Genomic DNA, 14,763 nt, shown 5'->3' with positions numbered 1-14,763 from the left:
TTTCAGGAGCAAGAACTCCCCTTTTTTCTCCCTCTCCGCCGCCAGCCTCACCCTGGGCCAGGTTTTCCTCATTTCAGATTTTTCTGCAGCTCAATCCTGAGTCATGCATGACGACAGTTTTCACACTATTTATGTTAAGCCTCGAGATGACCTCAGGTGATGACATTTGTGCTCAGAAAGAAATGTAATTAGTGTGGATCTCCCCGAGCGGTCCTCGGTCCCCCGTCCCGGCCGCGCTCCGAGCTGCGGGGCGCCGAGCCAGGCGGAGGTGGGGCGACCGAGGCCGCGCGCCCTTCCCGGTCGATCCCTCCCGGGAGGGAGGCTCCTCCCCGCGGTCCCTCGCGAGTACCTGGCGGCGGCGGCGGCGGGCGGTCAGGGGGCGGTGCTCCGCGGCGTCACGCTGCAGGGTGGGAGAGCGGGCAGGTGACACCCGGCGGCCTCCGCCCCTTTTCCAGCTCGGTCCGCGGCCGGAGCAGCAGGGCCCGCTGTGAGGAACGCCGCGCTCGCGCCGCCGCCCGCCGCCGCCCTCTGCGCCCGCGCCCGGGCACTTGGGCTCAGCTTGGGCTCGCCGGGTGAGTGTGGGGCTCCCAGCCGGTGGGCCGGGGCCAAACTTTTCCGAGACGCTGAGGAGAAGAGATGGGGGGAAGTAGAGAGACGCCGGGGGCAGGGGTCGGGCGCAGCCCGGTGGAAAGAACTTGGGCGCGGCGCGCGGGGAGTGGGATACGGGTCCCGGAGACTCGGGAGCCCGGCCAGGCCCTGCCTGGACTCTGGAGGGCGCTTCGGAAGTTGTCGCCGCGCCGTCTGCGGGTGCCCAGGGTCGAAGCCCTTCCCGCCGGAGGGAGGGGCCGCCGCGCTCACCTGCGCCCTCCCTGGGAGCCCACCGCCGCCCCCAGCATCCCAAAGGGACGGTGGTCCCCGCCGCCCCTGGGTTTTTGAGCCTCTCCCGAGCGCTCCCGCGGGACAGGGCCCAGCTGTTCCGGGCGGGGGGACAAAGGTGCTTGCGGGTGGGACTGGGAGGGAGAGGGACCTGCTCGACCTTGACCTCCGAGGTCACTTTCCCAGCTCCTGGATTTGGGCTCGCTCGCCCACCTCCCCGACCCCCCCCCCCGAATCCCCGAGCCCCTTTCTTTCTGCTTTTTTTCCTCTGGGGCGCTTTTGTGTCCTCGAGGCCGGATTGAACTTGGGGCGTTGCTCTTGCAGCGGGCGCTGCCTCTTTGGCTCCCCGAGCTGCATCCTGTCCCGGCGGCAGCTGCTGGCTGAGGAGAGTGATGCGTACACAGCGGTGGAACAGGTCGTGCCGGAGATGGAAATCGGAAAGCCTGTTGTTTCATCTTACAGGGTATCGTTGGTTAGGAAATGGGCCTTCTCCCCTAATCAGCCAGCGCTGATTCAAACTTACCGGATGCTGAGAGAACGCTCTTTCGAGCTCCCTTGGGGAAGCTGCGACAGGAAGGATATGGTCTCTACCCCTGTCCTCTCGCTGTGTGGTTGGGAAAACAAGTCGTACAAAGACTGAAGAATAGTTTTGGCGAGCCAAGCCTTTTTCCTCTTGCTGAGCTGTTCCCTCGAAAAGCATTTTCATTTAACCCTGTACTCGCAAGTTACTCTTTATTTCACTTCTCGCTTGCATCGCCTAACTGCTGTGAAAGAGTCTTCGATACTTTGGGGTTGCCTCCGCCTTCTTAGCCATCACTTGTTTGTTAATTCCCTTATTTTGTAGTTTCTGCTTCTACCACTGGCCAGGAATTGTTCTCCTCAAGGTCACCGGCGATAAAAAAAAAAAAAAAATTTTTCCCCCAATGGCAGACATTTATCGAATGCTTCTGTGCCCGGCACTGTTCTAAGAACTTGTATCAACTCTTTTAATCCTGGCAACAATCCTATGGGGGTAAATAAATGATAACATTATCCTTTTACGGATAAGGAAACTGAGACACGGGAACTTGCCCAGGACGTACAAGTAGCAGGGGGTGATTCCAACCCAGGGGCCCTGGTCCAGTGTTGAGGCTATTAACCACTGTGCATACTGCCTCACCTAGAGTTCCTTTCTTCATCCTTACTTTCTTGAAGTCCTGTGCTTTGTCATGTTCACTGACTAGGCTCTCAGTCTCAGGTTCTTCTTTTCCTTCTTGTGTGACTTTGTACTCATTTAGGTTTTCTTTTCATAGAATTTTGTTACTTAGGTTATCACTGCTACTTACCCACTTAAAGATTCTGTGCTTTCCATGTATCTTATTCAGTTTTAGTGTAGCATATGTCAGTGCATACTGGAATATTCCATTTGGACTTGCCCTGCTTTGCCCCAAAGCATTTCTAGTTAGCGTCATTTATGTCAGCCTCCCTCCCCTTTTTTGTAGTCACCCAGGTGCAAAACAGCAGTCATGTCTCACATCACACTTCTCCCAATCATGAAACCTCTTCTTTCGGCTTTTACCTTGTCTCTTCCTTCTAGCCTTCCTCATTCTCAGCCCCGTTCCCTACTCCTCTTCACCAGTCTCCCTCTTCCCCACTCCTGAACATTCATTTATCACTTATGTCATTTTTCTTTTTACTGTTGGTTAGCTTCTCTCATAAATGTTCACGGTCCACAGAGAGATTGTTAACAACTTAAGACTTTAACTCTTCAAGCCTTACAACTAGTAGTTGCTTGATAAATGTTTGCAGAATATGATGCAAGATGAATTAATGTAGCATATATTGGGTGGGTTGAATAATGGTGGAAAACTTTTTGAAATTTTTAAGCCGGGTTTTACAGGGTGTTAAGGATGCATTGGTAGACGTGGGGGACCTGGCAGGCTTTGTAGAGGACGGGCAGGGAAGCCTCTGCCAACTCCATTGCTGCAGATAGGAACCCAGCTACCCTGGCTAAACATTCCATTTAGAAGGGTAAGGAAGTAGGGCCACCTCAGCAGAGAGCCATGAATCCTAACCTCATCCTAGCCAAACAAAATATGAAGCCGCACAGAGTTACAAGAAAAACCCAATTTCATTGAAAAATATAACACATACACAAAAATGCCTACAACATAAATGAAGAGATTACCACAGTAGATATATTTAGCAGTAGAATGACTGTCTTATTCTGGCAGTAGATATGATAGTTGAATGAGACTGCAGAAAAGCCAAATGGGAATCTTTTCTCGAAACCTCTGCATAAGGTAATGTGGGCCTGGACTGATCCTGAGAGGCATTGTCAAGGAAGAACTGGCTGTGTTTGGGGAGGTTTGAGGTGAGGAGAAAAGAAAACTGGAAGGAGGTACCCAAATGGTGAGATTGGCGAGCCAAGAAGAGAGTTTTGACCCCCTGAGCGTGAGTTGACCACACTAAATATTTTGCCATTTTACCTTTGCCTCTCTCTGTTTATTTATTTGGGTCTTCATTGCTGCGCACGGGCTTTCTCTAGTTGCGGCGAGCGAGGGCTACTCTTTGTGGCGGAATGCGGGCTTCTTACTGTGATGGCTTCCTTGTTGCGGAGCATGGGCTCTACGCGTGTGGCTTCAGTAGTTGCAGCACGCGGGCTCAGCAGTTGTGGCACATGGGCCCTAGAGCATGCGGGTTTCAGTAGCTGTGGCGTGTGGGGTCAGTAGTTGTGGCGCATGGGCTTAGTTGCTCCGTGGCATGTGGGATCTTCCTGGACCAGGGATCAAACCCGTGTCCCCTGCATTGGCAGGCAGATTCTTAACCACTGCACCACCAGGAAAGTCCCCTCTCTCATTTTTTAAATGCATGTTTTCCTATATCCTACTACATATAGAATTTTAGTGTATTGTGTTTTCCTTATAATACATAGTAAGCATTTTTCACCTATATTTTCCAAAACTCCTATTGTCTGCCTTATATTCTAAAAATTATAATGTAATTTCCTTAACTAATCCTCTGTTGTTGGATAGGTATATTAGCAACTATTATAAACAACTTAAGTTACAGTAATGCTTACCTTGCAGTTATGTCATTTTACAAATTGGGATTTGTTTCTTTATGCTAGACAGTGGAATATACTTAAAGCCTCTGACCTCAGGTACTTACTGATCGAGTTGAAGAAATAAGACTTTTTCTAGTTTGTTTAATTGCTTATTCTCCTTGGTGTGCTACATGTGCAAACATCAGCTTTAGAATATAGAAGAATGCTGTTTACCAAACAAATAATTTTGGAGCCTTTGTATATACAGTAGCATGTTAAATTGAGAACGAGTCTTGAGTTTCAATAAAACACACCATATAGCATGGAAAGAAGCATGCCATAAACACATTTTTAGAGAGGAGTATATCTTATATGTATTTCTGTGACTCATCCAATTTGGACCATTAACATGTTATGAAATAGCTGAACACTAATGCAAATTTAGCACTTTATAAGATTGGTCTTTTTTTTTAAAATTGAGATTTTTAATTATTCCTAATTGATTTAGATATATTAAAAGCACATGTTATTGCCTGACAAGTAAAATTATCCTCTTTGTTAGTGATAAATATTTCTAAACAGACCATTATTCAGAGGAACTAAGTTACCATATAACATATAACTCATAAATGTGCCGTGTTAAAGACAAATCTTCATCCACTTGGAGAAGCAGCACAGGCCTTGAACACCAGCAGCCCAGCTCCTTTGTCCCCTCTAATATAAGGTATAGAGCAAAACCTAGCCAAAATCAGGGAGTTTCAGAAGTTGCATACTCAACAAACATTTGAGTGTCAGCTTTGCGTCAGGCAAAGTAGTCGGCAGGGTGCTGAAGCCCGTCCATATCTATGTGGGTTCAAGGGAGGTAAACACTTAGAGTACAGTGTGGAAAACTGTGATTAACACAGAGTGTTGGGGAAACCGAGCAGAGAAAGGCAGACAAAGTTGTCCTCCTGAGCCAAAAGAAGGAAGACTGGGAGTTGGGGCAGCAGAAAAATGGGATAAGGGTGGGAAATCAAATCCAGGCTGAGAGCATGCAGGTGCATTCAGAGAATTGGAAACACTGTAAAATCACTGCAGAGGAGGGTGTGAGAAGAGGTTGCCTAGGTATGCACAGCTGGCTTACTGAGAGCCTTGATTCAACTAGTAAAGATTTTGGATTTTATCCTACAGACAATGGGGATCCAGTGGAGCCCTTTAAGAAGGGAATGGACCTGTTAAGATTTGTATTTTTTGTTGTTGTTTTTTTGGCTGCATTGGATCTTTGTTGCTGCGTTGGGTCTTCGTTGCAGCATGTGGGCTTTCTGTAGTTGCGGCGAGCAGGGGCTACTCTTCGTTGCAGTGCACGGGCTTCTCATTGCGGTGGCTTCTCTCGTTGCGGAGCTCGGGCTCTAGGCGCATGGGTTTCAGTAGTTGTGGCACACAGGCTCAGTAGTTGTAGCTCGCAGGCCCTAGAGTGCAGGTTCAATAATTGTGGTGCACGGGCTTAGTTGCTCTGCGGCATGTGGGATCTTCCCGGACCAGGACCTGAACCTGTGTCCCCTGCACTGGCAGGCGACTTCTTAACCACTGCGCCACCAGGGAAGCCCAAGATTTGTGTTTTGAAAGCACCTGTCTGCATGTGCAACTTAACCTTTCTGGAACCTCCCCTTCTCCCGTGGAGGCTTTATCTCCTTTCTCTATCTGACCTGGAAAGGACAGCTACCTTCACTATTTACATGAGATATCTTGATTACGCTCAGTGTACATAACAATTTGGGAATAGAAAACGATCTTGTGCGACATGTTTATAGAAAGCTCAAGCCTGTATTTAAGTTTTTACCTGCTTGCTGAAAATCATGAGGTGAAACGTTTGGGCATCTTTTAGACATCAGTCATAGTTGCAATCAGGCACTTTCTGTTCTCAGGAATTCTCAGGAATTGTCTAAAGCCAGCAAGGTCTGCACCAGAATCCTCACAGCACACATGGGTGCAGAAAAGTGAAGAAAGGTGCTCAGGTGAAGAAGCAGAAAGGGTGCTCGGCTAGGGTACACGGTTACAAGTGCGAAGCCAGGATTTAAACCCAGGTATGGTTACGACGTTCAGGCTCTTCCCCCTCTGCATACTGACTCAGTGGGTTGATGATTTAGAGGGTATGAGAGACACTAGGGCTCTGATATCCAACGATAGTTTTGTGAGGGCATAAGCACAACCATAAACGCAAAGCTGATTTAGACTTTTTAGGGTCAGTGGTAGAAATGTGAGAACTAGAAAAAGAGGGTTTGGCTTGTTGTCCCTCAACTAAATACGGCCCCTCCATGCTTCTGCTCCTTCCTTTCCATCCCCAATTGTGGGATTTTGTCTTACTAGCACCTTTGTGATGTATTTGTTTGCTTGTTATAATTCAGTGGCATAACATGGACAGAATAAAAGGAAAGGCTGCTTGTATTTAAGGGGGACTTATCCTAAGTCTGTCTGGGGCTTCTCTGCCCTCTCCTCGTCTTTCCTTTTTCCTGCCTTCTCTAGGCAGAGAGTGCTGTGTTGGATCCCGTGAGCCAAAAAGTTTTATGTCTGAGAAGCAAACAAACAAACTAATGAACGCTGACCTCACATTTTAATCCCTCTGCTCTTTATCCTTCAGTTCACTAGAAGGCACACGCTTATACCTTCAGTCTTTGAAGAATTTCTTTGAAATTCTAACAGGTGTGACTTTAACCTGAAGAAAGAAAGAAGGTAGAAATCCCATTCTTAGGAAACCAGAGTTTAATTACTGATTATTTAATAGCTTATTCCTGAGCAAACATGGAATTTAAAAAATGAAGTTGTGAGAACCACTATACATTGTTTAAAGGGAGGGGGAAAAAGAATACTAGATGTGATATTAAACATTAAATATAGTTAATATTTTTAAAATTAAAAAATAGAAATATTAGGTTGAACACATGCAATTGCCGTTTCTCTAGGAGAAATATTTGTATATTGGCAATTACATATGGTTCATCCTAATATAAAGACAATCCTCTTCACATCTAACCAGTCGACACTACGAGCCCATGCTTCTCATTTCCCCAAAAAGCAGACCAAATGCTGCCCAGGCATGATGAACACCAGTTCCTAGCAGCCTGTTCCCTGCTCTGATGGCTGGCTCAGTGGCTGTATTTTTTTTTTTTTTTCCCGCGGTACGCGGGCCTCTCACTGTTGTGGCCTCTCCCGTTGCAGAGCACAGGCTTTCAGACGCGCAGGCTCAGCGGCCATGGCTCACGGGCCCAGCCGCTCCGCGGCATGTGGGATCTTCCCAGACCAGGGCACGAACCCGTGTCCCCTGCATCGGCAGGTGGACTCTCAACCACTGTGCCACCAGGGAAGCCCAGTGGCTGTATATATCGCAAACTTGGTGGTGCCAGTTATGCTTGTTATTGTGATTAGATAATTTAAATGTGTGTAAATCTATAAAGTGCAAAAGGGAAAGAGTATTATTGCTTCTGTGAAAGGAATGTTGAATTCTTTGAAAAGATTCCATAAACGTGAGTGCCTTAAAAAGTGGGCAGGAGAACTAACGGTAAAAAATTGGAGAGAAAATTGTGAAAACTTGAAAGATAATATCCTGAGCTTGCTTTACAAGTTTTGTTTTTGTTTTTTAGTTTTCAGTCCACTTAGAACATTAAAAGTGGAAATTGTAGAAAATGAATTCTGAGTATGGTTTACATGAGAAAAATATTGGGGAGGAATTCTTCCTCAAAGAAAATCTTGGAACTACTTTGGAAAGTTGGCAGTTAATGCGTACTTATATGTCTCAAGGTAAAGTACGTGTTTATGGGATGTACATAATTTTTTAAAAAATATTTATTTTATTTATTTTTTTGGCTGCCTTGGGTCTTTGTTGCTGTGTGCGGGCTTTCTCTAGTTGCAACGAGCGGGGGCCACTCTGTTGCGGTGCACGGGCTTCTCATTGAAGTGGCTTCTCTTGTTGCGGAGCACAGGCTCTAGGCACACGGGCTCAGTAGTTGTGGCTTTGGGCTCTAGAGCGCAGGCTCAGTAGTTGTGGCTCACGGGCTTAGTTGCTCCGCGGCATGTGGGATCTTCCTGGACCAGGGCTCGAACCCGCGTCCCCTGCATTGTCAGGTGGATTCTTAACCACTGTGCCACCAGGGAAGCCCAAAACATCAATTTTTAAGGTAGTATTTTTTCCCCTAGAAATGAATTGTAAAAGGGATTTATTTATGAGGTAGTTTCTTATAAAGAGGATCTTGAATCACTTCATGTATAATACTTCCAATAATCGTTTTGGTAAAGATAGAAAGATATTCTTTAAATTAACATTGTTTTTTAAAAAAATTATTTTTAATTAAATTAAATTTTTATTTGGCTGCACCACACAGCATGTAGAATCTTAGTTCCCTGACCAGGGATCAAACCCGTGCTCCCTCCAGGGGAAGCATGGAATCTTAACCACTGGACTGCCAGGGAAGTCCCGTAAATTAATGTTGGTTCTTGGTAACTCATTTATTATGGACATGAATGAAGGTAAGCCCTTTGAAAGCATTTCTCCAAAGGTGCCAGGGCTAGGCTAATAAAGTTTAGGTTCTTATAACGATATACAATAACAACTCATATTAGGTAGATCAGGGTATTTTTAGACCTGAGATTGGTCTATGGATGGGCATTAGAGGGTCCATAAACTCTTCACAACATCAGATTTATGTATACACATCATCCCTAGGGAGGTAGCACATAGCACCATAGTCTCAAAGGTTGAAAGCTATTGATTTAGGAAAGACATGAAATAAAATATATAAAATGCTTAATAAAGTTTAACTTATTGTATACATGTACAAGGATTAGCTTTTAATGTTAATGTTGGAATTAGACATATAATGTTGACATGAACCAACTGTGTAGACTTTATCCATGTTACAAGGACACAGTACCGATAGTGAGGCCCTAGAAAAGAGAGATCTCCTTCATCCATGGTAGTTTTCATTTCTGTTTTCTTGGTTCTCTGGGAAGAAAGGTTTCTACTTATTAAGTGTTAAATCAATATTCACTCATTTATGAAATAAACATTGGCTATTTTCTGTGTGCTAGACCCTGGAGATATAGAAATCTAGAAGTCAGCTCCTCTTCTCATTTATTTCTTTATCTCATGCCCACATCCAAATTAGCAGCGGTCATGTCAGCTCCGTCCCCAAAGTGTATCCTGAATCCATCTATTCAGTAAACTCCTAATCCTGCTGCCTCCCTACCATCAATTCTCTACCAAGCAAGCAACTTAATTTGTAAATCATAAGTCAGATCACGTCACTGCTTTGCTTAAAAGCCTCTGATGAGAGTTTCAGTTTTATAAGATGTAAAGAGTTCTAGAGATGGATGGAGGTGATGTTTGCACAATATGAATGTACTTAATACCACTGAACAGGGCACGTGAAAATGGTTAAGTTGGTAAATTTTATGTGTATTTTACCATAATTAAAAAAATAGTCATACACACGAGTTATACGAGGTTCTCAGAAGAAACATTTCGTGTGTATAGGCTTTAAGTGAATTCAAAGCAATGGATTCCTTCTAGGACAATAGGCTTTAACAAGAAAGCTTTTTCTTTCTTTTTTTCCTTTTAATTCCATTTTTTATGCATACCTGCTGACTCGTATGCCTCTGGCATGGAGAAATTAAGGGAGCAGTGTCTGCATGTAAGATGAGATGTGATCAATATTACTGATCCATGTGTAGCCTGGGGAGGGGACGGGGAATTCCTGTCCCGAGGTGGCACAGAGCTGTCCTTTGCAACATTCTCATAAAATTGGGCAAAGAGTTCGCACTACAATGTTTATGGGAGCAGGAGGGATGGGGAAAATGTAACTCTACAAAAGCAAACTCTAATGCATGCAAGGATCATTAGGTTGGCAGATATATTAATAAGTGAAAAATCTGGAAGTGCAATGGTAGAACATAAGGCTTGTACTGCTTCTGTTTTTAGTGCAAAAATGTACTAGCCCATACACTTAAGTGAATGGCCCACAAATTGAACAATTTAATGTTGACATCATATCCATGATATTATGTGGAGTTTTTGCTAACGGGAAACTAACTCATCCAGCCTAAAATGTTTCTTTTAATCTGTATTCTGTTCTTCTAGTCGTACCATTAATAGTGCTCATGTTATCAATTTCCCCCTTTATTGAAAACAATCAACATTTATTTAAAACAATTATAATCCTTCTGGGGGCACTGGAAGCACAATGTGGTGATCATCTTGCTTTTACTTTTTAAAAACATTTAAACTATGATTTTGCTAGAAATAGGAGGCCCAGTGATGGAATGTTAGAGGAATGGAAACTGACAATGTGTGAAGGTTTAGAGGCAAATACATACGTGTAGCTTGGAGTGCTGATATCTAATATACCATTGTTTCCACTAACTCGAAATAAACACATTTAATCTTGAAAAAAATAGTCATACAACAACAACAAACAGTCTTTGATGGTTTCCCCTTGTACGTAGAATAAAACCCTGGCTCTTTCACTGAGGCCTCAAGACCCTGCATGCCCACTTCTCCGATTCAGCTAGCATCCACCTCCTCCTTGTGCTCTGCTTGCCCTTCCTCTGACATACTGTTTGTCCCTGCCTCTGGGCCTTTGCCCTAGCTGTTGTCTCCTGCAGGACTGTTCGCCCTTAGATCTTCTCAAATGTTCTAGAGCTTTCTGGCTACCCTTCTAGTGTTGCTGCCCTCTGCCTCTGGTGACCCTATCACATCAGTCTGCCATGTTTCCTTTCTTCATAACTTTTGCCACATTTGTCTGATGTTTGTGTGGGGGTTTTTTTTGTTTTTTTTTTTTGGTGTGTGTGTGTGGTACGCGGGCCTCTCACTGTTGTGGCCTCTCCCATTGCGGAGCACAGGCTCTGGACGCGTAGACTCAGCGGCCATGGCTCACGGTCCCAGCCACTCCGCGGCATGTGGGATCTTCCCGGACTGGGGCACGAACCCGTGTCCCCTGAATCGGCAGGCGGACTCTCAACTACTGCGTCACCAGAGAAGCCCTGATGTTTGTGTTTATCTTTGTTTACTTATGTGTCTTCCCACAAGAAAGTAAACTGTATGAGAATAGGGATCTTGCTATATCCCTTGTGTCAAGAAGGGTGCTTGGCACATAGTGGGTACCCAGATATTTATTGAATAGTGAATGGAGATGTGGTCCCTTTCCCCAAGGACCTTGCAGTTTCTGATACCGAGTCTCAGGAACCCTGAACTGTGCTTGTGAGTGAGGTCTCACATGGCGAATAGACAACTAGTTCTGCCCCAAATAAAGTGATGTGGGGAAGGAGAAGGAGAGAATGATGTTGGGGGCCAAAAGGGTCAAAAACACATCAACTGTTTCCTCTCGTTCAAGGATGGAGAGAAACTTTTCCTCTCTTCTATCTCCCTCCCCATCTAAAAGAAAAATATGAGAAAACAACACTATAGCTATGTATCAATATTCAGGCATGAACTCTGCCTAAGCCAAGCTTAAAATGAAAATCATGTAAGATATCTTTTATTACTTTCCCAGAAACACCTGACTCCCCTGGACCATTTGCTCTTAGAGGATCCATTATGAGCACTCAGTTGTATTAGTCAATCAGATTGTCTTACGAAAATGAAACAAAAATCTTCCCAATCTTTCTATCACTCCAATATTACCTTCTTTAGCACGCATTTCCCCGGTGACAGTCAAAGCTCACCCTTTCCATCCTGCTGTCATACCAAAGTAGTTTTGTGCATGGATAACTGGACTTTTGTGTGCATGTTTTTCATTAATATTTTTCATGGTAAATATAGGAAAAAGTTTTATGATATAGATAGATTCTCTATGCTTGACATGGAAAATCATACTTTCACATAATCAGAAAAATTAGACTACTTTCTGACTACGATAATAGATTGTATGCTGATTTTAGAAATATAGAAGACTTGTAACAAAAAATAACAAAACAAAACAAACTGGTAACAAAAAGAAAACAGACATCACCCATAATCCCACCAACCAGAAATTACCATTGCTAACATTTTGGTAAATTACTTTGCGGCCTCTTGTAGGCATTTTTTCAAAGGTTGTCAGTTTTTCCTGAGGAAAAAAATTGGGAACTACTTAGTTGAAGAACAAACCATTTCCTAGTATACTTAAAAAACAACCACCGGGCTTCCCTGGTGGCGCAGTGGTTGAGAGTCCGCCTGCCGATGCAGGGGACAGGGGTTCGTGCCCCGGTCCAGGAAGATTCCACATGCCGTGGAGCGGCTGGGCCCGTGAGCCATGGCCACTGAGCCTGCGCGTCCGGAGGCTGTGCTCCGCAACGGGAGAGGCCACAATGGTGAGAGGCCCGCGTACCGCAAAAAAAAAAAAAAAAAAAAAAAAAAAACCACCACCACCACCTTATAAGCATTTTTAACATGGAAAATTTCTTTCTTTCTTGTTTTAAAAACTCATATTATGGAAATTTGCAAACATTTATAAAAGCAGAGAGAGTACTATAATGAACTAGATATACACATCACCCAGGATCATGGCTAATCTTATTTCATCTGTAAATATTTTGGTATATCTCCAAAGGATAAGGACTTTAAAAAAACCACAGTACCATTATCACACCTAAAAAGTTAAAAATAATCCATTAATGCCATCAATGTCCAATCAGCAGGAAGTTTAAAAAATACGTATAAATCAGGTTATAACTAAAAGGGCAAAGGTGTAGAAATTCTTGGCTAATAGGACGATATACTGTCTACTTAACAAGCTCTACAGTTATAAAAAAAGATTAAAAACAACAGAAACTTACTTAGCAGTGCTTATTTCATGTAGGTAAGTATTAATATGTTATTAAATAATCTGACAATTTATTTCCATAACTTTACTATTTCTACATTCTCAGTGTTCAATTTAAAATGCAGTGTCCACCTGTACCAAATGAATTTTTTAAACTCGTCTATTTTGGGGGCTAATACAGGGCAAAAGTGTGAACTGGGTACATAAAAGTCAGCAGTTTATTTGATTTATTTATTTTAAAAAATATTTTGCTGCGTTGGGCCTTCATTGCTGCGTGCGGGCTTTCTCTAGTTGCAACGAGCAGGGGCTACTCTTCGTTGCGGCACACCGGCTTCTCATTGTGGTGGCTTCTTTTGTTGTAGAGCACGGGCCTAGAGTGCGTGGGCTTCAATAGTTGTGGCATGAGGGCTCAGTAGTTGTGGCTCACGGGCTCTAGAGCGCGGGCTCAGTAGTTGTGCGTATGGGTTCAGTTGCTCCGCAGCATGTGGGATCTTCCCAGACCAGGGATCGAATCCGTGTCCCCTGGCATTGGCAGGTAGAGTCTTAAACACTGCACCACCAGGGAAGTTCCAAGTCAGCAGTTTAAAATGTTCTCATAAGGTCCCATACTATGTACATTTAATTTATTTTCCTAAAGCTATAAATACTTTATCCAAAGTAGAATGAAAACAACACAATTTTAGGCATAAACTCTTACATTAATAAAGCAGAGTAAAACCATTTATTTATCTGGGTTTTTATGAGTAGTAGAAATAATCTTTATGCTCTTAAGAGTACATGATAACTTTTAAAGAAAAAAAAGCAAAATCCTAAAAGTCTCTGATGAATGTATTCCTATTTCAGATATTGTGAGGGTGTAATAGAGAGAATTTAGAGAATAGCAAGAAAATTTACTTGGCCAAGAGAATTGCTGGACGATTCAGGTTGCTGGCTTGTCACTGTCAGTGGAGAGGAAACTAGGGTGTGAATCGGGGAAGGTTGATCCCTTGGTCCAGCACAGAGCCTGGACAGGTGTCTGCTGTATGGATGGAAAGAAATGAGAAAGGCAGAGAAAGTGAAGAAAAGGAAGATCTAGAAGAAAGAAGGGTAGGAGGCCAAGGTTTGGAGCCTGGAAACATGGGTAGATTGTGGTGTCAAAATTGGTCTTAGAGAAACTGGATCAGGGGAAGGTTTTGGCTGAGATACTGGTAATTCCTTTGTTTTTATTCCTTGGTAATCATTGCAGGTTAAGTGAACAAATTACATGTTCATTTGTAGAATTTAAGACTTTGAATCAGTGGCTTTTTCTGGGCAATTCCTTCATGATGGGGCATTTAGAGATTTAGCAATTGTTGATATATTTCAAAGATCAGATGGTTGAAACTCATAATGGTAGATAAAGCCAGAATCATTAAAGTTTCTCCCTCGCCTCTCCTCCCCCACCAAGGGAAAAATCCTTGGAAATCATTTAAGTATTTCCTGTAAAACTAACTGGAAAGGAAAAGTCTTTCTTTGTTTACTTAGAAAGACATTTGTAAATATTTTCTGTGACCACTTTTATAGGGCAGTCATTGTTTTAATCTTGCATTGGTCTGCAATTTCTCTTTGATGTTGAGCTATTGTTTGAAAGGGCCATAGCTGGAGGCTCCCACACTGAGATAATATTGAACTAAACTCTACTTTTCTATCCAGATAAATAGTGGGGAGATATGTTTGTCTTTCTAAGTTGTTAATTCTAGAATCATTCATATCAAAATTATTTAATTTAAAAATTAAGTAATGCTATTTAGCAATACTATACTTTATTATAAATGTATTGTATTTTACATACATTATGCATTAAATCTATTTGTCTCCTAGCTTAGGAATGTAACTCTTTTTCCCTGGGAAAACCTTTTCTTCAGCTAAAATAATCAAATTATAAATTTTGTTCTCAATTGGCGATGTCTTTTGCAGACATAGAATAAATGCAGATCCTCTGTTGTCCTAAATCTGTGTTACTTGTTAATTTGTGAAACGGCACTGAGACACCTTAATAACATTTTATTAGAACTGAATGAACAATATGGTATAGATACAGGAACAAGTCTGCTAACCCAGGGGCCATTTATT

At 43.3% G+C, this 14,763-nt stretch overlaps 1 protein-coding gene across 1 annotated transcript in view; it reads left to right on the top strand.

Annotated features, from left to right (window-relative positions):
• The first annotated feature begins 427 nt into the window (after positions 1–427).
• ELOVL7 (ELOVL fatty acid elongase 7) overlaps positions 428–14,763 on the top strand; it is a 71,216-nt gene continuing 56,880 nt past the window's right edge. The window contains exon 1 of the mRNA XM_081233388.1: positions 428–572. The gene's annotated coding sequence lies outside the window, so the exon portion shown is untranslated. The remainder of the gene's footprint in view (positions 573–14,763) is intronic.

This window comes from Mesoplodon bidens, assembly GCF_964165515.1.
Source record: "Mesoplodon bidens genome assembly, chromosome: 4".
NCBI classification, from domain to species: Eukaryota; Metazoa; Chordata; class Mammalia; order Artiodactyla; family Ziphiidae; genus Mesoplodon; species Mesoplodon bidens.
Note: the sequence above shows the minus strand (reverse complement) of the source record. Positions and strands in the feature narration are given on the sequence as shown.